Genomic DNA, 25,607 nt, shown 5'->3' with positions numbered 1-25,607 from the left:
TCCATGTGCTGGCAGCTCCTCTCGACTTCCATGATCACTTCCCGGCTGGGCTCCAGCAGGCCTTCCTCTGGTCTCTGGTTGTCACATTGGAACAGGATGGAGCGGTGGGACTGACTACGTCACCGTCATCCCCTTTTGCAGACAGGGCGCGAGTAACTGGTGTACGGAGGGTTTAGGGACCAGAATACCTCTGCTTTTCTTTCTGCCTCCAGCCTTGATTTGCTCTATTGCCAAATGGTAGCGAATTGGCCTGGACCTACAGAATACGTGGTGGCCATGCAAGTAGCCATTTGACGAGCATTTTTTGAAAACCTACCACATACCAGGCGCTAGGCTATGTCTGGGATGGTCAAAGTTAAATGATACAGGCTCTGTCCTTAATGAGGTCGTCATTTAGTGTATGGCAGCCCCTGGAAGATTGGAGGTTGTCGGAAGAAGGCAGATACTCTAGCTTAGGAGTTGCCCGAGGTATTTGCGCTTGAAAGAGGGCTGTGCTGTTGGCGTATTTCACAGGCTGCTTGGGATGTAGTTCAAGACAGAAATGTCAAAGTCGAATTGTAATGTTATTCAGGAAAGAGGAGAAAGATGAAACTTCTGTGTCTCACCCGTCCCCCCTCTGTCCCCAAGCATAGGCCCCGGGCCACACCCAGCTCCCCCACCCAGCGATGAGCCCAGAGGGATCACGGTGGCAGGAACCTGAGAACAAGGAGGAGGGAATAGTTGAAGTTTGAACTAAAAAGGCGGGTCTGGAGGCTGTGCGGTGGTGGCAGTGCCGTCGGGCAGGAGGCGATGTGTGTGAAAGACACACTTCACAGTAGCCAGTGGTTGCCGAGTGTCACACTTCGCTAGACACTGTGCGCAGCACCCCACCTGTCATTGAACAGTTATAACAACCATCTGCGGTTGATATTATGGTGTTTTCCAGGTGACGAAACTGAAGCACAGAGTAGTTAAGCTACTTGTCCGAGGACACACAGCCAGTCAGGGGCAGCAGCAGGTTTGGATTCTTACCCTGCACTCCATGCTGCACTGCACGTGGCAGACTGACTGTGAAAAGTGCGCTGAAGGGAGGGCCAAGGTCGACCCCAGCTCTCTGGTTTAGAAACCACCCCCTGGGACGCACTCGCCACGAGGGGGAACGCCAGAGGAAGAGCAGGCTTGGGAGGCCAGGACAGAGCGTGGTTTGTGACAATTGGAAATCGAGGCACCTTTGGGACCTGCAGGTTGAGATGCTCAGCTAGCCGATGGTGCCTGGGTCCAGAATTCAGGGGAGAAATCTGAGCCTGGAAGGAATTGAACTAGGTCTAAACCAAACAACCCACGTGAAGTAGGAAACTAAACATTTTTGCTAAGACTTAAAAGTCTGACCTTGTACTTTGAGCAGCTGACACGCAGAGTCACCAGGCACCGTCACCCCTGGCATTTGTGCCCAATCGGCTTTCCCACATACAGTCCGTTTCTCTGGCCCTTCTCACGGGGGGCCACGTTCTGGTGGATTCGCAACATCCAGCTATAGTCTTTCACCCGGCGTTTGTGGCACCATTGGCTGGCATTGCTGGTGTAGTTTGTGTCCGTGGGACAGTTTTCTGTGTGGAACCGATTGTCATGTTGGACGTCAGGTGCACAGCACTGATCCCATTGGCACCGTGCACCAATCAGAGTTGCTGACCGATAGCGACATCGAGAGAGAGGGGAGATGCTGCCGACGTTTTTATAAGTCTGTAAAAAGAATGTTCCAGGGCTCATGTATTCAGTAAATCTACTTGCAGGACTGATGGGGAAGATGGATTAGCTTAATGCCTGTGCAGTTCTTTGTCCCCTGGTCACCAAAAGGGGGGGGCTGCCCGCGTGCAGCTGTTCCCAACAGGAAACTGCATTTCAATCTTTAAGGAAAGATGCCCTTCAAGTGCAACAAGCACACCCCCACATCAGAATATGCCCCCTTTCCCGTTCTTTGTGGAATGCCTGCGATGGGCTCCATGTCACGGCGGTCTTAGGTGATGAGCAGTTTAAAGCCTCGGGGTCTTCAGCACGAGCTCAGGGATGGCTTCCTGGGGCAGAGGTCACCCCCCGTCCCCCCGTGTACTCACAACGCGGCTTCTCCCTGCCCTTCCGCCCCGTGAGCTCCGCACGAGAGCTCAGAGCCTGCTGGGACCTTACTGGTCGGAAAATGGACAGAAAATTTAAAAGGAGAAAGGCAAATGGCGACCAGCGTGTCAGGCAGCGCCCAGCCGCTCTGGAGAAAAGCTGGGCCTGCAGGTTTCTGTATAAGCAGGATGACAAGTGCCTGAAAACCCGCCCCTCATTTTCTGTCTCTGATGGCAATTGCCTAAAGGACCAGCCCTGCTCTTCTCTGCAGCCAGGAGAGCTGCTGCTAAGTGCGTCCACGGTGGGAGAGATGGATGTTTTCTTGAAAGGAGTTTGCATTATTCTCTCTCTCGTTAAGCCACTAGTCTTTAAACTTTTAAAAGTCTTCCCCTATCCATTTAAAAACCCCCAGTAAAGACTCTCAATAAATGTATATATTCTTAAAGTACGTGTGTGTGCACGCGTGTGTGCCGCTGGCTATTGTGAATATATCGTGAACATTATCAAATTCTAGCCCCTGCCCTCTCAATTCAAGCATCTTAGAATGCACTGGAGTGAGAATGGCGTTCTCTTTCCAGTTACTGGTTATTAGCGTTAGTAAAAAAGAAATGGCTTGTAGTACAATACCTCCACATATGTCCGGATGTCCCAAACCGAGAAAGCCTGGACTGGAAAGCGGAGAACTGCAGAGACTTCTAGAACCAGCAGGGGAGGGATCCCAGGAGTCAGCACCTTTGTCCCTGCGACAGTTACGCACCGAGCGCCCACGCTGTGTCTTGGAGCAGGACAGTCCCGGCCCCGAGGAGCCTGTGTTGTCCTGGGAGCCCGGACGCCCGTGACCTGCCCGGGGAGGGTGCCGTGTGCGTGGGGTGCGGGGTGGCCTGGGTGCGGGACATGAGTGTCCCAATGCAGTGTTGGATGGGGACAGTGCTGGGAGGGCGAGGGGACGGCAAACAAGGAGGCTGATGTGTCCCCCTGGGAAATCCCCTGAGAAGGGGACTTGCACCCCGACCCGGGCGCGGGGAGGCAGCTTAGATCCAGGACTGCTGGGGACGCGCATCCCGGGTGTCCGTTTGGCCCCTCCGTGCATGCCTGGTCGTGGTGACCAGAGCCCAGCGGGCCGAGGGTGCCCTGAGGGGCCTGCAGCTCCCGGGGACCAGGGACAGGAGGCCCGAGCCTGGCAGCTACGAGCTGCCACGTGAACAGGGCGCCAGGGCTTCGCTGTGTCCTGGGTGGGTGCCAAGGCCGGGTTCCCCTCCGGGCACCGCCGTCCCTTCGGGGGCTCCGCTCCGCTCCCACCTTCTCCCTCTAGAAGGCTGAGTCCTCGGGAGCCCTTCCAGACTTCCACGAACACAGACTGCCGTTGTCCCGTGCAAATGAACCTCCAGGCCAGGAGAGCGATGAACCCGCCAGCTGGGGGGACCCCACTTACCAAGTATTTCCGAGAAAGGCCTATGACCCCGCTTGTGGGGCAGTATGAGCTCTTGTCGTAAGGACGGGGCAGTTTTTGGAGTCCCCGTCCCTATGTGTTTGTACTGAACTTCTTTCTCATTATAGCAATAACTTGTTTTTTTAACAAGTCCAACGATGCAGTGGTATAAAGGAATCTACCAATTTCCAACCCTCTCCTTTAGTAGTATGTGTAGCAGAGCCCGGGAATGCCTCGGGTAAAGCCTGCCGACCACTTGCTAGCTATGTGCCCTTGCGTAGATTATTTAACCTATTTGGCCTCAATTTCCCTATCTGCAAAATGGGAGTGATGTTTTTTTACCCACCGTGTGGGTTGTTCTATTAAATGAGTAGCCCATGAGGCACTTAAAATAATACCTGGTACAAAGTAAGTACGATATTCTTATTAGCTATTACTAGCATAGCTATTACGAGATGCCATTTTTTAATTTTCTCTTAAATTATTATATAGAACCTGGCAGCTCACTTTTTCACTGAATATATCCCAGGCATTTTTCTAGATTCAAATCCAGACATATGTAGATATTATTAATTTGTAATAGCTGCATAATGCTGCCTAATGCAGATCACCGGTTGTTTGAACACTACAGTTTTAGTAGACGTTTGGTTGTTTCTATTGTTTTCATTCTTACAAACAATGTAGCAATGCACTATCGTACATATATCCTTTCATACTGTTGCTTTATTTCTCGAAGACAGATTCTTAAAAGTGAGATGAAAAGTCATGAGATTTTAAAATAGTAATAGATATCCCAAAATACCCTAGCAATTTGCACTCATGCCAGAAATATATGAGTGCTCATTTCCCCATGTGCTTACCAGCAGTAGATATTATCAATCTTTAATTTTTTTCCAGCCCAGCAGGCAAAAAATGGAATCTCATTGTCCTTTCAATTGACATTTCTCTGGCTGCCAGCGAGGCTGGGGACACTGAAAGGCTCTGAGGCGGGGCATGAAACCGTAAGATTTCTAGTTTCATAGATCGCCGGCGTTGCAACACGGAAAACTGAGTAGGATGGGAGGAGGGAACTGGGGAGGGAGGATGGTGAGGAGGCTGCTTCTGTTCTTACCTTTACCATTATTTTGGCAATAACCTCTCCTGCCAAATGTCAACCCCCAACCTTGATCTCTGTCTTGGGCTCCAGCAGGTTTCTTTTTTCCGTATCAGGCACAACTACTGTCGGCGTGTTTGTTGCGGAGGCAGCTTTAATTCTACACGCCCAGAATAAGTTCCTGTCTTCTGTATCCTCTCTCTCCCAGCCTCCCCTCTCTCTTGCTCAGTTGACTTAGCTAATGGCCCCCTAACCAACAGTGGGGGTGTTTAGTCTTGCCTGAACTACAAAACTTGGAGTGGCTTTTCAATTTTTATCCTTCACCTCCCACAGCCAAGGGTTCACTAAGTCCTGTGGTTTCACCTCTGCTTTGTCACTCGAGTCCCTCCTGCCTGCCATTGTCCCCATGCTGCCACTGAGCACACCTCCTTCACCTTTATCTAGATTAGCGTGACAGCTGCAGGGGGTCCAGCCTGACCCTGTTCCTTCATTCTGTTCTCTCCCCTTGGACTTTTCTTGCCTTGTTTCCCCCCAAATAAGGAGACGAAACTTTCTCCTAAGCTCAGCTTGAATGTTCCTTTTTCTGTGTGCTTCCTTCTCTCGTGTTCCCGTTACGCTCTGTCCATTCCATAGGTTGCAAAGCGTGTCGCATGTTAGCATCACTTGAACATGTAGCTCTTCTTTCTCCTCAAATATCTGTGACTTCCTTGTGAATGAAGATAGGCCAGCGTTGCCTCATCTTTTTAAAAGACATTTTATTCTTAAGTGACACGTATTAATTGTACACATTTATGGGGTACAGAGTGATATTTAGATGCGTATATACAGTGTGTGATGAGCAAGTCTGGGTAATTAGCATGTATCCATCACCTTAAACATGTATCATTTCTTTGTGTTGGGAACATTCAAAATTCCTCATCTTTTTATCCAGCACACTAACTGGCAAAAAGTTGTGCTTAATAGTTTGTTGAAACAAGGAAAGCAGACTTTTTCTGCTAAGAATTAAATTGTTAAGAATGGTTGTTTTTTTAAATTTTTAGATTATACAAGCAGCACTTGCTCCTTGTAGAAAATCTGGAAAAAATTAAAAAGTAGAAATTAAAACTGATAAAAAGCCATCCATGTCCCCGTTTATAATTTTAGTTTGCCTTTCGCCTTCTTAGTTTAAGGACTACGTGGTAAACTGTAGTGAGATGAGTGTATGCCCCTCACCTACAAGTCCCCATTCCTAGAATTTGGGAGCCCCCAGACTAAACTAAAAAGCAGGAGGCCTGTGCTAATGTCAGTTAGTACTGAGAAAGAGAAGGGCAATCCTTTAATATAAGAAAATATAAAAAATCATGTTAACAGAAGGTCATCCTTCACTGCGTTTTGGTAGAGGTAATGTTTTTCCACGCTGAAGCCAGTTTGGAGTCTGTTCTTGTAGCAGAGAACTGTACTCAACGCTGGATACATCATTCCGGCTTCCTAATGCATTTATAAGGTCCTGTAGCCAACGAGGTCGTTGCAGGGCCTGCCAGATTAATGACCCCACGGAGAGGCATCCGGTACAGACATTCCAGAGAGGACAAGTCTTGGGATCCACATGAACAGAGACCAGTCAGTGCTCTCTACTCTGTTGGGGCAGAAAACTCAAAACGGTAGCATTCGGTTCATGCATTGAGGCCGCAGTGATGGGCTGTAGTGATGTTCGCAGCGTTGCCGGACAGACAGAGCTGGAGAGAACCTCCGCCCCTGCTCCTAAGAAGCCTGAAGTTTTACAGGGTTGACTCCAAGGTGAGGCTGAGTTTAACAAGTGCAGTTAGCAAGTCAGCAAACGCCAGGGGTGGGTTCGGAGGAGAGAAAGCTCACGTCTGATGGGACAGATTCATAAAGCTCCTGGGACACAGTGGAATTGGAGAATGGCCTTGACGGGTAAACAGGATCTTAGTGGACAGAGGAACTGGACCAGCAAAGTGAAGAAACGGCCAAACCTGGAGCATAGCAGTAGCAGTCGAGTTCACGCAGACTGGAGGTCACCCATGCAGAGGAAGGAGAAATGAGAGGGTAGGTGGGTGGAACTCGCGCTGCAGAGGATTGGGATCCCGAATGGTGGCTTGTCCTGACGTTTGTAGGTAATAGGGCGCTGGAAGAGGATTTGGATCAGGGAGGTGAATCTTAAATATTTTAAACCAGGGGTTGGCAAACCACAGCCCTGTCAGCCTTGCCTGTTTATTTCTGTATCGTCTGTGGCTGCTTTTCGGTGACATGGGACAGTCGAGTAGTTGTGACAGAGACACCTGGCCACGTGGCCTGCAAAGCCTTAGCTATTTACCATCTGACTTTGCACAGAAGATGGTTGCCGACGGCTGATGCAAACATCATTCATTCATTCATTTGTGGATTCATTCAACAAACATTCGGCATTTACTAAGTGCTAGGGATATGCTTTGGTGTTTTACCCCCATCATTTTATTTATTTATTTATTCATTTATTTATGTATGTATGAATGAATGAGGCAGAGTCCCGCTCTGTTGCCTGGGCTAGAATGAGTGCCGTGGCATCAGCCCAGCTCACAGCAACCTCACACTCCTGGGCTCAAGTGATCCTCCTGCCTCAGCCTCCTGTGTGGCTGGGACTACAGGCATGTGCCACCATGCCTGGCTAATTTTTTCTATATATTTTTAGTTGTCCAGCTAATTTCTTTCTATTTTTAGTAGAGACGGGGTCTTGTTCTTGCTCAGGCTGGTCTTGAACTCCTGACCTCGAGCCATCATATAATTTAAAGTTGAGTGTTTATTCAAATTGTCCTTTATAATTGTTCAGAGGATTTAAATTTTTGTGTAATTTGGTGTTAGACATGCAGCTTCTTCAAATGCTGTGAAGAATGGTGGTTTTTCTGACACTCTTGGCCCGTCCTATCAGGCTAAATTTCAAGTCATATTTACGTGGATGATTCAGGCACAGAGTGACACTAGAAGGTTATAAATGACACACTGCAGGAGAGAAATCACCTGCACTGCAAGTTAAAGACAGGGAGACCGACTGTACTGTGGAAGTCAAAATTAGTGTGGCCACGTTATCAGTCACTGCTTGCCTTAGCTTTCCTGCTCCGATGGGGGCTGGCGGCAGAAGTGAAGAGTGTGGTCCGGCCTCCCCACAGCCCAACGCCACCCCCTCTGCGGCTGGCTCCATCGTCCCCTCCTCGCACGGCTGCTGTTCTTGTGTGGTGCGGCTGTGGAACATGAAAGTCGTCCTGTGATGACCGCGTTAGTCTGTCGGGGCTGCCATCGTGAATACCACGGCTTGGGTGGCTTAGACAGCAGGAATGTGTCGTCTCACATTCTGGAGGCTGGTGATCCTAGATCGCAGCATGGGCAGGGCTGGTCTCCTCGGCTTGGAGGTGGCCGTCTCCTCCGTGTGTCCTACCCTGGTCTTCCCTCTGTGCACTCCTGTGTTCTGACCTTCTCTTCTATGAGCACCCCAGTCAGGTTGGATCGGGGCCCCCGTATGACCGCAGTTTCCCCTGATTACCTCTGTAAGGCTCTGTCTCTCCCTACAGCCGCATTCCCGGCTCTAGGGCGCTTAGGGCTTCGCCCTGCAGACTTCGGCGGGAGGGGCGCAGGTGGGGCCCGAATTCAGCCCATAACAATGAGTCATTTGTGGCATATGTTCTTTGTTTTCATTTTTGTATTTGACCTTCATTTAAATAATTATGTACGAGAACCGATCGCATTTTAAGAACCACACTGATCTCAGTTCCGTTTATGAGGAGGAAACTGTGACGCTCTCGGCTGTGGACGGAGAGGTCCCGGCAGGTGCGGGTGGGGCTCGGCTGCGTCTCCCCGACTCCTGTCCCCAAGGGCAGCTCTGCACGTCTCCGCCAGGCCCTGGGCACGTTAAGGGAGGGGTCGCGTCCGACTTCCCTGTGGACCTCAGGAGCCAGGCTCGTCGCCTGCTGAGCAGTCGAAACTCGGTAAACGCTTATGGAAATGAGAGCGAGATGCAAATGCATAAAGCAGGCGTTGTTCCAGTTACTAAGTTGCGTAACAAACGACCTCAAACTGTAGGTGATCTGAACAGTGACTATTTTTTTATTCAGGGATTCTGTGGGTCAGAAATTCCAGCCGGGCACGGTCGAGGTGGCTTGTGTCTGCTGTGCACATCTGGAAGCCTGGCCGGAAGGATTTGAAGGCTGGGATGACTTGATCGCTGGAATTTCTGCACTCACGTACCCTGCACCTGGGCAGGGTGACTCGGTGGTGGCAGCTGGGCACCTGCTTGCAGGCCACGTGTGTGGCTTGGTCGTCACAGCTGCAGGAGGATGGGATTCTTCCCTGCTGGCTCCAAGCACAGCCAACACCAGTGAGCAGGGCAGGAGCTCCATCGCGTTTTGTCACCCAGCCTCAGACGTCACCCAGCCTCAGTTCTGCCATATTCTATGGGTTGAGGTGTCAGGGCCTGCCCCAATCCAGGAAGAAAGGAGTCAGATTCCCCCGTCTGATGAGGAAGTGGTACTCTCACTTGGTATATTAAAAAAAAAAATGTGGGATTGGAGTTACTGTTGTGGCCACCCTTGGAGAATGAAAGACGCTATTCAACAAAATCAAACCAGTCCAATCAACAGACACTTCGCAGAATTGTTTGTAGTCACCGAATGTCCGAGAGGCTTGGGCATGAACACCAAATTATTCATCTAATGTCAACTATGGGGAAATGGCTGAACAAACCCTCTCATTGGCCTTATCCAGCCATCAAAAGAGCTGCCTACAGTGATGTGTAATAACTTGGAAATGGCGGCGGCGTTACCGGTTCAGCGAGATTGGAGAAAGCAGCTTGACTCACGGCCACAATCAGGCTGCCTATGAATTCCCCTCCTGGATTAAACCCTTCCACCCCGAATGATAGGCCACGCGTCTCCGGCCGGCTTCTTCATGGGGGGCCCAGAACACGTGCTTCTGCGGGCACATCCCAGAGGAGGGTCAGCTGCCTGGTCAGGTTTCCCCCACTGACTTCACCCAGGTGGATGCATGCACCAGGGGAACTCAGCGTGCCACGTGGGCCAGCTCACAGTGTCCCCCTTCTTGCCTTGGAGGTGGAGAGAGAGGCCGGAAGTGGGTCCCCTATGTTCCCCCGTTGGGACGAACCTCCTTCTTAAGTGAAGCACGAGTGGTGGGGGATGTTCCTCGGCTGACATTTATGTACCAAGTGAGAAGGCACGTTACAAAAGTATGCGATTGTAACTCTACACACATAGAACACAAGCACACATGCACACATGTGTCTCTCGTGTGTGAGCTAGGAGCTCTGCTTCCTGTCACTGTCACTCCAGCTCCTCGGCCGGCAGAGCAGGCACCGCCTGGAACGTTGCCCACAGCTGTAGCAGAAGGAAATGGCGCCATGGAGAAGTATTCACTGGCTCCTCAAACTTGCCTTGGAAATACGTGCCGTTTTTGCTCACATTGCATTGGCCAAAGCAAGTCACAGGATCACGCCTAACCGCAAAGATTCTACTACTTACAATCCTACTGCGCTCAGAAGTCAGAGAGGTGGAAAAGTCTGGTGGATAGCAGTAAGGACTGTGCTAGAAACCTCTGGAATCTCTCCTAATTTATTGGTCCTGCAGAAGAGGTTTGAATCAGTTCGCCTTGAATTGAGCTTTAGAAAGAAATGATTGATAAACAGTCACGTGACTGGTCGTGTTAACAGCCGTGTAAGTCGGGGGTCTCCAGAAAAACAGCCAGCAGTGTCACTAACTCAGTGCACCTGGCTGGGTCATGTTTTCCTGAGGCACCAGATCGTCCCCGGGAAGATGTTAGTGGCTGTGCAGAGATATTCAAATAGACGTTTTAATCTTTCAGGGGAATTTTAGCTGCTGCAAAGTCATATCCACCGTCATCCAGATTTATACTGCTTTTTATTTTTAAAGTATCTCCGTATGATTTGTCTTTGTGGAGAGAGGAAGGTTATTTATTAAAAATTTTCATACAGACATTGGAGTATATTGCTCCAAGATGTGACCTGCATTTCTGAGTAGTCTGGTCTGACTTGACATTTATTTTCTTTTACGAAGGAGGGGCGATGAGGACTATTTCTATACATCAATTAAATCGAAGACACAGATTACTCAAATCCACACGTTGGGGGAAATAAATAAATGCCAGAAAAGCTCTATATGGTTAATGTAGGATTTGAAGTTCTTTTATTTTCCTCAAGGGATCAAATTTTTTTTTCTGAGTCTCTGTATGTTTTACCTCGCCTGTTAAAAAGGAGAAATAAAAAATATTGTTAGAATTTCTTCTTATAAATACCTTCCCTTCAAAACTATGTAGTGCATAGTGACATAGTTATTTGATTTTCCCAGGTCAGGGTCTCAGAAAGCAATGTCACAGCCTGATCTTGTCGGTCACCTCATCCAGGCTCATAGTCCGAGTTGCACATAGTAGTGGATTTCCAATGACCGGTTTTGTGTAAGTGTAAACTGTTTGGATTAAGAGCAGGAATAGAGATGACCTCAACAAAAGAGACAGTAGAATCAACTGACCCTTTGAGAAAATGGAATGTTACCACCTCGAATGCCGAAGAACTCCCAAAGTCCTCGTCCGGGCCCCCTGGGCTCCTGTGGCTTGGCTGTCCCCAGCCTGGCCTGCTGCAGAGCCAGCCCCTCCGTGGTCTCCGTACGGGACAGCTGGCACTTTAGTTTTCCCTGGAGAAAAGCAATTCCATTCATCGCGGGCAGCAGGAGGCTGCAGTTCTTCTCCGGGCAATATGTACCTTCTCTTCATCTAAATTCGGATCACTGAAGGGCTTTGCAAAGAGTGAAGACATACTTGGGGATCACAGAAAGCGTGTTACCCCATTTTATAGATGGATAAGCCAAGCCGTGACTTAAACAAACGAAAGGCCATTTCTCGAGTACAGCAGGTGATATTTACCAGGCAGAAGACAGAAGTCATGACTATGATTCTAGTGCAGCGATTTGATTAAATCACAATTCATAGGCACTTTTTTTTTTTTTTGGCGTCTTCAAAATTAGCCCTACAATTAAAACATAATTATACTTTGCTCTTTAGTGGTACCTTTCACCCAGGGAACAGAAAGTGCTGCATAAACATTAATTAAGCAGCACAACACCCCTGTGATGAAGGTAGGAATTATCTTGCTCTTAGATGCGGTGACATAGAAACTAAAGGATTTAGTAATTTATCCACGATGACAATGGGAATTGTCATCCAAGATTCCATATGGTTGAAGTCTCTCTGTGGTCTTAGCCTTCGTTTGGAAAGTAAATGCGTCAATAGCCTTTTGTAAAAATTATTTTCAATAACTTGTCTTCAACATCTTAAGTTGTTTTTTATGTTTTTAATCTGTGCTTTTGTGAATCCTTTTTGTTATATATCTGTTGCACATTTTCAGTTGGAGCTTAAATTATAGGGAACTTTTTTGGTCTTTTTATTGATGAGACTCCTCTAAATACATAAGGTCTCATTGTTTTCTTTTAGTAAACTTTTTATTGAACTGTATGAAAGTAATATATACATACAGAAAAGTACACGAATCATAAACATAAGGCTTGATGAATATTCAAACAGTATCAGCACAGAGCAGTACAAGCACCTAGAACCTCCTCACCCTGTGTGGTCACTTCCAGCCACTGCCCTCTCAGAGGTACCCAGGAGCCTGTATTCTGACAGCGTAGCTTAGTTTTGCCTGCTTTTGTGCTTTAAGTACATGGAATTATATACTATAGGTGCTCATTTGTGTCTGCCTTCTTTTATTGAGCATTATGCTTCTGAGATTCATCCATGCTGTTAGTCTGCAGTGATATTAAGTTCATGTTCATTGCTGGATTCAACTGTTTAAATATTCCCCAGCTTCTTTATTCTACTGTTGATGAACCATTGGGTTGTTTCTGGTTTGGGGCAATTTAAGTATTATTTTTACCAGTATGTTGCTGCACACCCTCTTCCTCAATTAGGCTGAAATAAATCAAACGTATCCTTTTCACAGGCATTACCATGCAGACAAAGGTCTCAATTATTCATGGAGACAAATGACTTATGTATACCAGGGAGTTGCTAGATGTTATTTGTGCTTCTTACAAAGAGGACTGAGAGTCTTAAGAACCTGTTTCCTAATTGCAGGGGTGGGAATAACCATATATTTTTTCTCTAAACCTAAAAATATCACCTGGGTGTGAATTCCAGCATCAACACCTACTTAATTATATGATCTTGGTCAACTCAGCCTCACCCAACTCTACATTTCTCAATTACCAAATGGTCTTTAGGGTTATCGAAACACATGAAGTTATTAGTAAATACACAGTATTAAGTAGGAACTCAGTGCATAGCAGATATTATTAGGTATTTTCTGACCCGGTGTGGCTCTAAGTCCTACCAAGTGGTAGTCTGAGTGACCTGGATTATTAAGAATGTTTATTTGAAAAATTCAATAAATAACTGTACATCGAGTATAGAAACATGTACATGCAAAGTGATCTCCAACACTAAGGAGACCCCCAACATTAAGGATTTCTTTGTTTCCATGAGATATGTTAATGATGGCTATATAGGGGTCAATTAATTCAATCTTGGCCTTTCTGCAAGACTTTATCACAGATGCAATAAAAAAAAGCAGATCAAATGTCATTACGGACATGCTCTTTAGACAGCTTGACTTAATGTATGGTTTAGCTTGGACAATTATTGGCTTTAAGCTCAGAATCCTGTGGAAGTGGAAGCTTGGGCAGAAAATTGCTGTGGGACTTTGCATCTGTCGGATCCTAGATCAACAGCTTCGTGTTAAATAGTATTTTTAGAGATGATGATAATTGGAGTGAACTGAGTGGAAGGGGTGGATATTCTTTTGCCTGATTCTCCTGTGGCTCCTTACCGATTAAATATGTTTTACGTGTTCTTGAATTGCTATTGGGAGGTCTTGTCTACATCCACGATCCCCTCGTCACCCTCTTGTCCTGTTCTGACTTTTCCCATGTCAAGCAATGGCACACGGTTGCTCCGGCTAGAAGCCCGAGTGTCCCGGACTCCTCGTCCTCCCCACACCCAATCGATCAGTAGTTCCTGCCAATCCTGCCTCCTGAACATCCTGGGAATCCACCCACTTCTGTCCATCCCTATTGCCACTGTCACAGTGGGGTCTGCCAATGTCCACCTGGATCACCTTTGACCTGATCCACCAGCACCCGTTTCTGCCCGGTTACAATTCGATCACTATGTCGCAGCAGGAAGTGATCTTCTAAAACAACAGATCAGTTTTGTTTCTGTTTAAAACCTTTCAGTGGTCTCACAATGAATTTAGGGTCAAGTCCACCATCCTTAGCCTGAAAGGTGGCCATTGTCTCCGTTGCTTCTCTGCCCAGTGCATTCATGCTTCAGCCTCCCTCCCTTTTTTCTCTTTGCCTTCTCTTTTCCTAGCAAACTCCTCCTCATTCTTCAGGTCTCAGAGTTAACATGTGTCTTCAGGAAAACACGATCTCAAGACTTCATGCATTCAGTGGTTGCGCCCCTCTACTGTAGACTCTGCTAGCACCTTCTGCTTGTATTCATGATACTGTTCATACTTGGAATTTTGCATTGAATGCTTTGTTTCCCTGCTAGTCTACAAGCTTTATGGCAGCAGTGGTTCTATTTTGTTTACTTGTATGTCTCTAATGCTAAGTGATCAGTAAACATCATTGACTCATCGAGTCATATATTTCTATAAGGCAGGATTGGGTTGTTAATACATCTCCAAAAGAAGCTGCACAAATTTCATCTCTTGATAAATGTTACAATGTTATTTGAAAGCAGTGACGTCAGTGAAGAAAATTGTCAGTGGTGTTTGTGAGACTAAGGACAGCAAATCCTTCAAAAGAGATTCTAAAAGTTTTATGCTGATACTTACTTTTACCAGTTTTTCTTTATTTTATTATCAACAAATAGGGTGTAACTTCACAACATAATTAAGCAAAAGCAACAGCAAAATACAATGTATGTGGTCTTTGAGAACTCAGTAATAACACGCAGCAGAAAAATATACCCCAAAGGAACTGCTTGTCCAGACCACCTCTTCCAACCTCCTGATGACTTTGCGTAGATGGAGCATCTGCAGTGAAGCCGTCTGTGAGCTGAGGGATGATGCCTCCTTCTCTCCTCTCCTACGTCAGCCCAGTGCAGTGTTTGTTTCCTTGCTGGAGACATTCAAGGACAGAGAACCCATTAATATATCCGGGTTTGATCATTGAGACACATAATCTTATGAGATCTTTCAACTCAACTAAAACCTTTGGCTTTACTTAGGGTCTATTTCTTCTGTTTGGTGCTTTGTAAATGTGGGAGACAACTAACAAATCACCACCTTACAATATTTACACATAGACATCCCGTCATCCCTGAAGGCTGACGCTGAGCAGTCCTTCCACACGCAGACTCATTCATTGCGTTGGAAGAAACCTTAGACGCTACTTACGTTGACCCTCCTCATTTTACAGACAAGTGAACGAATGCAGGGATTAGGTACCGTTCAGTTACAAATCTGACCGATTTATGGGTATGCTTCAGCACCCCAGATTCGTCTTTATCCTGGGTTAGAATTTTTCCGTGGTGCAGTTGGACAGCATCTGGTCCATCCTAACTCAGACCTGGTTCAAACCCTTCCCCATCGCTCACTGCCTGGGTGATGGCAGAGCACGGCTGGACACACCTGGGCTCCAGTTTCACCACCTGGTAGATGAAGATAAAATCTATTTGCCACAACTGTATGGAGAATTAAATGAGATACAGCACAGCGCCTGGCACATAGTAGGATCTCAGATGAAATAGTTATGTGTTTGTTGTTGGTACAATGTTTTGGAAGGCGATTTGGCAACATGTATCAAAGTGTAAGGTATGTGTACCCTGTGACTTGGCAATTTTACTTATTGTAGCGAAGCCAGGCCTCGGGCGCACAGTTCAGAAACTTCCTATAGAGTAGCTTTTACTGTTATGAATAGTTAGTTATATGTGGGCCAGAATTCACTTCCTCCAACAAGAACTCAGAGTAAAGTCTTGATATACCCCAAATAGTGTAGAACAGCGATATTGTCCCTAGACAACCTTCTGGGAAAATTTAACTGCACCTGTTGTAGTCACAAGAAGAAGAAAAATAGTAATGATAAATAATGAGGCAATAGTTTATGGAGTGCATATGAGGTGCCAACTCTAAACTTAATTGCTTAATCTTTGCACCATCCCTCTGGTGTGTGTAAAATATTATCTCTATTTTAGAGAGAGTGAGCAACTTGTGCTTCTTGTGGGCAATAGTAGCGTGGCAGGATTGTCACATAACTAATGACTGAGTCAGGATTTGAGCAGAAGTTGGTTGGATTCTGCAGCCAAGTGCTCAAATCTGTAACTCCTATCTGTGGAGATTTCAAAAAAATATATTCCTTCCAGATTTTCCACACTACAAAGGGGAAAGACAGGCAGGGTTGGGAACAGCCGTCCTGACCATTGTGCCTTCCTGTCTCTCTGTGCCCCTCGACGTGCTCCGCTCATGAAGAAGAAAACACGGCAGCTCTCCATACTCGTGGGTCCCGCATCCATAGAGTCAACCAGCCTTGGCTGAAAATTCAGAATAAAACATTCCAAAAAGTTCCAGAAAGGAACCCTTGAACTTGCCCTGTGCCCAGTACTACGCTGAATCCCTGAACATGAAGCGATGTGTGCAGGCGTGTTAGGCGTTGTGAGCAATCTGGGGATGGTTTCAAGTGCCCAGGAGGATGTGTATGGGTTCTGTGCAAATACCCCACTGTTTTATACAAGGCACTCGAGCATCTGCCGACTTTGGTACCCGAGCCGGTTCCTGGACTCAGTGTCCCACGGGACGACCATACTGTCAACGTGATGCGTGACTTGCTACATATGTGATGGCTTTAATCCATTATTGTTGCCCCGGTTTCCCCACCCACACTCTTCACACCGCGTCTTTGGCCTCAGGGAGCGGGGTCCCCATTTGGGAGACTCTGGTGAGGAATCCTGACCGGGCACAGATGCGCTGGGATATTTGCTTTGCTCACTCAAGGCCGGGTGTAGGTTTCCTTCTGTCTCCGCTGCAAGGAAGCTGGGGCGGCCGCAAACTGCAACACAAACACGGGGAGGAAGGGAGGGAAAATCTTGGGCAACTCCAAGCTCTGATATTTCCCAGACATGCCCTAATCTGCTTCCCACCTCGCTCCAAAAGGAGTGGTTTCCACGACAGTGTGTGTGACGTAATGTGACCCTACTGTGGCGGTCCTGCACCAGGCGTCAGCCTTTCCTCTCCCGCAGCCGAGGACTGGATCTGTCGGGTCTGCGTTGGGGACTGCTAAGGGGACGGGGGACCTGGGGTCCCTCTCCCCGGAGCTCTGCCTCCTTCCCCGCCAGCGTCACCAGATTCGGTGGAAATAATCTGTGTCCTGGTTACATGTGTAGGTTACAGATGTTCATTGATCGGCTCTTCCTCCTTCTAACCAGATCTGCCTGGGCAGGAATCAGGGAGCTAAAACAGTTTCTCTTTACGCTTGGTGGCAGAAGAGATGGAGCAAGGTTTGGAAGGCGAGAGTCACCCAGAGCAGCCCGGGGACGCCAGCGGAGCTAGACACAGCTCCCCTCCCAGTGTTTCCAATCCGTGAGGCAAGATCGCCCCCAAGTTCGCCGTGTGGGCCACCCCACTGCCCTGTATCTTCCGAGACAGACAGAAAGGCCGGGAGAGGGGTCAGCTGGCTGGGCGACTCGGCGACCAGGGCCGCTGCTGTCTCCGCAGTGATGGGATTCAATCTCACAGTTTAAATGCTTGTCTCAAAATGTTTCCAAATGTGAAACACATACGAGCCAAATGACAAAAATGTTTTTTTTTTTATAAAAACAAAAACATGGGCTCCTTGTCATCCACACTAGCTGTCGCAGTGTCTGTTCAGCCAGTAAATTATTCTTTCTGTTCTTCGTTCCTGATGACATCCAGATGGCCTGAAAGTCAGTCTTCTCTGAGAGAGGGAGATTCTCTGGGGAGTCACCAGCCAGTAGCCGTCGTGCTCAGATGGTGTGGATAGGAGTGAAGTGGAAGGACGCAGGGTTGGGGGTACCCGACGAATAGTAATCGATATTTAAATAATTATAGTGACTACATATTCAACTTGGAGTTGGACTTCATTATTAATGTTCTTAACTCTTAAGCAAAGACATCTCTTTCTCTTTAAATTCTAGGACATACATAAAAGCCGAAATTGCTAATGTTAACATTTCTTCCTTTCTATGTCCTCCGAATCTTACAGAATTTAAACACTGTTTTGATGGATTTGGAGGCATCCTGCAGTCAGCCCACCGAGGTGGATACTGAGAGCTCGAAATGGGTCATCTTGCAGATTACAATGTTAAAGTGTGTTTGTTTTTAAATGTAACCTCAAAATGACTACGTAATAATAATAACATAACGTTCATATAATTTTTATTTAAGTCACCATCTTACTTGTCAGACTTTGAAAAAGAAATTTTCTTTTTCAAAATGAAAATAGCGGTGTTGGTCTCTATTCAGTGTCTATACTGTGCTCAGCAGGATACAGTGGACGTTTTCATTTGTTATCTCACTTAGCTCTTTTTAGAACCCGTAAGATGGGACATGATTGTCTGTGTTCTGTGGATGTGGGACAGATGCTCAAAGAGTGTCAGTAATTTTCCCAAAGTTGTACAAACTGTAAGGGTAGGAACCCAGGGGTATTGGCCTCAAAATCCAGGCTCTTTCCACTCTGCTGGAGAGTTTCCCAGATTAAAGACCTCCGTGGACTATGTTCACACACAGTGACTGAAAGGCAAGAAGCTTCCTTGTGCTAGTTTCTTGTTTACTGCTGGAGACCGAACGGAGACGGTGATACTGCCCTTCCCTCCCCACACGCGGTTGTGTTCATACCAGGTTCCAGGAAACCGGTGTTAACTAAAATTATGAGGCCGTTGTTTTTGGCTGAGGTCCTGCACCAGGCCCCAGCAGACCACACCGAAATGCAGTCAGTTAATCTAAGTGTGGCATAATTAAGCTGAAACTTCAAGGAAGCAGAGAAATCCTTAAACAGATCGGTATTTTCTTTTACAAATAGGAGATTCACAGCAACCAGTTGAAAAGGGTCCAGTCCACCCGAGCCAGTGTGACAAGGAAGTCCCCTCACAAGCAAGGTGGCCTGATGGTGACCAATCTGCTGTTTGTATTATTCTATTTCCTTGTTTTTGCTCAAGCTCCCTCATAAAAACCCAACTATTCTGCCATGCCCAATAAAGCACCTTTCCATTTTTTATGGATGAAGTGTTGCTCAATTCATGAATCATTAATAAAAACCAGTTAGGTCTTTAAACTCGGTTGAAATTTTGTTTTTTGACATAGGTTAGTAGTTCGTTTTCTTATTGGCTGGGGTTTGGAGAGAGACCCTCACATACACTGTATGGCAGATGCCTAGATAACAGAATTTCAGAAATGCATTTAGTTGTGAAAAGAAAAGAGTAAGGCTTTATAGAAATACTCTGGGGGGAAGAAAACTGCAACATGGATGCTGTCATAAAGACTGACTATTCAAAGAATGTCAGAGATCTAAAAACTCCCATTTTTCCTTTTCTTTCTTCCTCTTTCGTTCTCTCTTTCTCCTTCCTTTGCTCCGTTTCTCCCTCGGTTATGTTTTTGTGCTCATTCCAACTCTCCAGCTTTCTGATCATAAATGATTTTCTTGTCTAACTCACTGGAAGGTTTTAACACACTCCCCCCGGGATGAGAGCTCAGGACTGCAGCGAATGGTGGCGGCCGTGGGCGGTGATTGGTAGTTTGGAGTTGCTCCTTGGGTCCTTGCTGTGCAGAGCGTGGCCTGTGGACCAGAAGCGTTTGTCATCCCCTGGGAATCTGCTAGAAAGGCGAGATCTCAGGCCCCATCTGAGGCCTAAGGAATCAGAATCTGCCTTTTCGCAAGACCCACGTGGAGCTGACGTGCACAGCAAGTGTCAGTCGCGCGGCCCTGGCTGAGCCTCATGGTCTCTCCCTCCAGAGCGGAATCCCTGTCCTGAAGGCAGAAGGGGTTTGTCTGACAACGTCAGTTCCGGGTCCCCCTGTCGCTGGCTGTGGCTAGAGCTGGGGCTGTTCTGTGCGGGTGGGCAGACCCGTTACTGCGGTAGCAGACCCCGACGACACTGCGCAGGAAAAGTCTGGTTCCCATTTCATGACCACCAGTGACAGGGGGCCACAGAGCGGGTACTCTGGGGCCTGGGCTCTTAGGACAACCACGTCCTCAATTCCCTGTCAACAGACACACACACACACACACATGCACACACATGCACACACATGCACACACACATGCACACACACGCACACACACGTACACACACGCACATACATGCACACACGCACACACGCACACACATGCACACACGCGCACACACATGCACACACGTGCACACACATGCACACACATGCACACACGTGCACACACATGCACACACACATGCACACACACATCCAAAACAGCCATGTGTGCACCTAGGCGGAAGAGAGGAGAGAAACCCGAATCTGTTGTGCCCACCGCGTGCCGGGCATCACGGTACCAGCAGGCGCTTTCACCCCCAAACCGGACAGAAAACAGGTTATTGTGAACATGGGTTCACCGACCAGCCGAACTTCTTTAACCAGAACCTCTGCCTGTTTAATAGATCCATAACCGGTGTTTTTAATGACGGCCTCATTAAGTGATTAAATGAAACGATGAGATCCTAAAAAAATCTAAGTCATGAAAAAGTAATTAAATTGTATTAATTAGAGTTCTCTTGTTTATAATATCATCTTAAAAGTCAGTTTCCAAGCAATGTAAAGTGCAAAAAGTATACCTTAGCCTAAACATTATCACATTTATCTCCATCCAATCTGACTGGCTTGGAAGTAACCCTGTTAGACCAAAGTGGTTTTCTGGAGTTGGAGACTGTGCTTTTAGTAGTTGAAATAGCTTTTCCCTTGCCATTCTCTGGGAAGCCTATTTTTTATGGTATTTCTCGCTTTCATAGCAAGCAAAAGTTTCCCAGAGCTTACCCTCCACAAGGACCAGTGTTCCTAGCATGCGGTAGCGTCATTGTAGTATTCTAGTCCTGTCACCGCCTTGACTGGCTGGCTGCTTTGGGGCTGTCCCAGAATCTCTCTGGGTCTCAGTTTTGCCCCCTGTGAAATGTTAAAGGCCTGTGCTGGACTGGCTCAAACTTCCTTTCCATCCCATGCTAATATAGAGTCTACAAACAGAATATTTTTAAATACAATGTGCCAACAAGGATTCAAGTGGATTCAGGTGGATCTTACCACACGCTCCCAGCACTTGCGTGCATCCAAAGCCTGCCTCCCTGTGCCTCTCCTCTTCCCGAAGGCTTGGCTTGTGTCAGCATTTAGCAGGAACAGTTAAAACTCTGACTCTCTGTGACTTGAAGCTGTGCTCTAGAGAGCGCGGGGTGATGAGGCAGCAGAAAGTGTGTTCTGCTAAGAGGCCGAGCCCCGGTGGGCTCCCAGGCGGGTGGCAGGTGGCACCTGGCCAGGAGCAGGAAAGCAAAGAGCACTCGTGAGTCACACGATCACCTGGGCACTTCCTCTGCAGTGTGATGCTCCTCAGGTGCACAACAGAGACCAGGACTCGGGGAGACAGAGGAGCAAGAGAACAGACATTTGTCCTATCACACTGGATTAGCTTTTCCCAAATGTAAGGTATTCAAAGACTGTTTGTGACTTTTTTGTTTTTAAGCCATGTCTGTATACCACCTCTTCTATCCCTTCAAGGATTTCTTCTTTCAATCAATGCACTTTTTCAAACATAGTTTTGTCCTGAGAAAGAACAGCTAAGAAATGATGGGCCTTATGTTCTACTTTCCTAATATGTAAAAGAGAAACCCATGACAACTGAAATTAAATTTTGAAATGTGTGTGTTACTGCCAATCCTCTTGGGTAACGCTCGTGGCAGGTGAGTGTACCGAGCTCTGGGGACACTGGACTGGGCTGTCCCGCTGCGGACGCTGCCGTCAGGAATCAGGGCTGCACTCCTGAAATGGGCCTGGGGAGGTGATTTGCAAAGCCGAGGGTGGCAGAGACAGGTGTGGGTGTGCCCAGACACTGGGCTCCTTCCCTCTCTGTCTGCTCTCGACTCCTCCACTCCAGCCAGACACGCCCGGACACCAGGGCTGCTTCTCCTCCGTCTTCTGTCTCCTTGGCCTCCGTCCTGGGCCACTTCTGCTTCCCCACCGCCGGCCGCCTGGGGGCTGCCAACCTCAGACTGGCGATGCCCACACATTTAGCCAACAGAGGCGAAATTCTGTGAATTCCCTGGAATGCTTGAAAAACTGGGCAGGGAAGTGTAAGTGATTCTAAACTCCCATCGAAGGCAAAGCAAATTAAAGCGCAGGGATGTGTCCATGGAACGTGCTTTGTTTGGTGCCAGCACAAGGCCCCAGCAACTGTGCTCTTAACACACAGATCACACCAACAGCAACGAGAGAGGAGCCCGGCTTGCCAGAGAGGCCACTTCTAAAAACATCAAAAAGACTTCTTAAAATTTTGAAAAGAAAATAAACCCGACTGAACACGAGACGAGAAGAATTTGGAGAGATACATTTTGACAAAGTTGGTTTAATGTAGACAACATAAACACAGAGAGAGAGTATTCAATCTGTCTGGGAAGGCAGCACTGTAGGTACCATTGTTCATTGTGTATGAAATGAAGGAAGTAAAGAAGAAAGGCCACAAGGAAACGGAGCCTCAGGGTGTGGTGTACGCAGGTAGATTAAGAAAGTATAATTTGTGTTTGCCTTGGCTACAAGCAAACGGATCTGAGACCACCAGAAGTCAGTCTGCAAAGCTTGGCTGCTTGGTTAGAGCAGCTCGCAGTGCCGGGAGGGAGTATGAGTGTTGCCATGTTTAGCAACAGTGGGATGAGAAAGTGAAAACGTCTTTCTATTCTGTAGCTCTTTCTTCTGCTGCTCCAGAAATTGCCTCCAGTCAACGTACTCCCTTCCTCCCCGCGGCCTGTTGATTCTGCCTCCTCCCCCGTCACCAAGCCTTTCCCTGCAAGCTTCTCCCCCCATTTCCCGCACGGTCCCCCGTCTCCTCCCAACTACAGCTTGGGGACCCGCTCCAGGGGCCTTCCTCGACCCCAAGTCCTAGCGGGAAGACATACTTGCTAGTTCATCTCTCCCAGTAGACTTAAACGTATCGCGGATGGAAACGTATCTTATCCTATTATATTCTCCCTGCCTGGAGCAAATCCCGATTACATAACAGGGGCTCAATCAGTGCTTTTTCTAGAAGAGTAAAGTAAATGAATTGATGTCCACAGAGGAGACAGAACTCCAAGGAACCTGAGAGGTTTCCCATCGCTTGATACCCAGGGTAACCTCTTTATTGCCAGATGATAATTCTACTAATACCTTTACCGCCCCCTCGGAATAAATGAGCGGAACGAAGGCAATCACGAACTTGCAGCGAGCATGCCCCCTGTGGCCCTTCCTCATGCCGATCCCTGTTAGTCTCTCATCAGCTGCATTAATATCCTTTTTCTTCCTCCCCTAATGGCCTTTCTGGGGCTCCTGGCATACCGTGCCAAGCACGATAGATGGCCCATAATTACCCGGGATGAAATGAAGGAGGACAGTGGATCCCAGTGCTGGGGACTCGCCACCTTTAAGCTCCTCCCTCCGCATCCACCTGGATAATTAAATGCACGCCCCTTTGTAAAGCACCTCAGCGCCCCGGCAAGCACTGGGGGCTGCATATCCATGGAGACAAAATAAAATGGAGTAAGAAAAATTACAGGTTGGACAGGTGTCTGGTGATGGCCTAAATTATTATCTTTGCAGAAAGCAAAAGGTTGGCACAGGCCTTTCCTACACCTCCAGAGACGTGAAATTCAGGTTCTAAATGAGAGGTGGAATCCCATTCTGTAGCTTGATAATTTATTCTCGGGTGTGTGGGAGATGTCTACAGGTGAAGTGGCTGTGGCACCTGCACACTGGAGCGATTTAGGCTGGAAGATAAGTCACAGGTGTGATTTTAATAGGCAGTTATGCCTGGCATTTTGAGTTTTCAGAGACTGACGCCCTTCGGTCTACTAAACCAAGCCTGGGTGTTCGTCACTGCCCCTCTCAAAGCCGGCTGGGCGCAGCTGATGGCAGTCTGTCAGCGGTGAGAGGAACTTTCACATCCGTGACCCCAGCATGTGGCAGGTCCCCCTGGCATCGGTGAGATGATCAGTCCCGATCTGCACTTTTACTGCGTGATCTTGGTATCTCTGCCAAGGGACAGCGTCTCGGGCACCCTCGTCACTCCTTCCAAAGGCTTCCAGAACAATGGGAACAAGTCTTCGCTATTATAGTTATTCCTTATCTCCTTAGCCACTGGAAATGGCCGTTTTGGAGGCCTGAGTATTTATTAATGGTCTCTTCTCTGTTATATAATAAGGGCTCAACCAGTGCTTTTTCTGAAAGAGTGAAATAAATGAATTCATGTCCACAGAGGAGACAGAACTCAAAGCAACCTGAGAGGTTTCCCATTGCTTGGGAATTAAATGGCAACTCTCTGCTGAATTAAATAGCAACCAATTCTCTGCTAAATTAAATAGCAACTTTTGTAACTGGTAATAATTTAGAACCTTGAGGCTACAAAAGATATACATATTCAATTTTTTTTTAAAGGATCAAAAATATTAACTCTCCCTCCTGTTGTACTTAATGTAGACCTTTGTCTCTGTCGGTCCTTTTTTAAATTCCACTGAGAAGTTCAGAAGGGTAGGCACATATTGTCACATATTATATCCACTTAAATCTCAGGAGTATTGGTTCAGAATATTTTCTCTGCACGAAAGTCATTAAGAAACCCGATGTCAATTATTTTCAGTACAGTCTCTAAAAGTTGATATCTCAAAGCGTGGGCCAGTCTTCTTGCATCTTGCCTGGAAAGCTTGCTTAAAAGGTAGATTCCTGTGCCTCCCGCTAGATGTTCTGAGTCCAATATCTAGTGGGTGGGACCTAGGAATCTTCACATTTAGCAGGTTCCTAGATGACACTGGTGTACTTTGTAGAATAAGGACCGTACATTTAGAGCATTAAAAAAATAAGTAAAATGCAAGAAACACCCCGTCATTTCTCTTTAAACACGATGGAAACAGAGCTTTCGCCACTGCTGCTGTGAGCGGATAAAGTGTGTCACTGGGCGGCCACGTGAGTGGGTGACGTGGCAGAACCTGGGCTGTGGGGCTAGAAGTTTGGGGGGAGCCCCCCGAAATTGGTAACTTCATGAATCAACAGCAGAATGTCCTACAATTGAACATTTTATACTGTTCAGGAAATGACCTCTGGTACAACAATCCAACTCAGTAATACAGGCGGGATTGAAGACGTAAGTTTCCTGGGTCCCAAGTGATGTGTACCTTTCTCCTCGTGATGTGTGTAGATTAGGCGATATAAGGACAAGGGTTTCTCAGGCCCATTCGTTCGTTCGTTCATTCAACAGGTAGTTATCGGGCACTGACTTTGTCTCAGGCGCTATGCTAGATTCTGGGAATACAGATGTGAGCAATGCAGATGTGGTCCCTGCCCTTATGGGGCTCATAGCAGCACGAGGACGAAGACACCGAATAGACCATCTTCGAATCACAGAGTAAGCAGGTAGTGGCAGCTTGTAGAGGCTATGAAGGAAAACTCCATGGAGCCAAGAGAGCAGGACAGCAGGACCTCATGTGAACCAAGACAAAACGTTTAGGCCGGGCATGGTGGCTCACGCCTGTAATCCTAGCGCTCTGGGAGGCCGAGGCAGGTGGATCGCTGGAGGTCAGGAGTTCGAGACCAGCCTGAGCAAGAGCGAGACCCCGTCTCTACTAAAAATAGAAAGAAATTATCTGGCCAACTAAAAATATATATACAAAAAATTAGCCAAGCATGGTGGCTCATGCCTGTAGTCCCAGCTACTTGGGAGGCTGAGGCAGGAGGATTGCTTAAGCCCAGGAGTT

The 25,607-nt window shown here is 47.4% G+C and overlaps 1 long non-coding RNA gene across 2 annotated transcripts in view; it reads left to right on the top strand.

Moving 5' to 3' along the window:
- Window positions 1-25,607, top strand: part of LOC123627379 — a 216,840-nt gene that overhangs the window by 152,707 nt on the left and 38,526 nt on the right. The window lies entirely within an intron of this gene.

This window comes from Lemur catta, chromosome 24, assembly GCF_020740605.2.
Source record: "Lemur catta isolate mLemCat1 chromosome 24, mLemCat1.pri, whole genome shotgun sequence".
NCBI classification, from domain to species: Eukaryota; Metazoa; Chordata; class Mammalia; order Primates; family Lemuridae; genus Lemur; species Lemur catta.
Note: the sequence above shows the minus strand (reverse complement) of the source record. Positions and strands in the feature narration are given on the sequence as shown.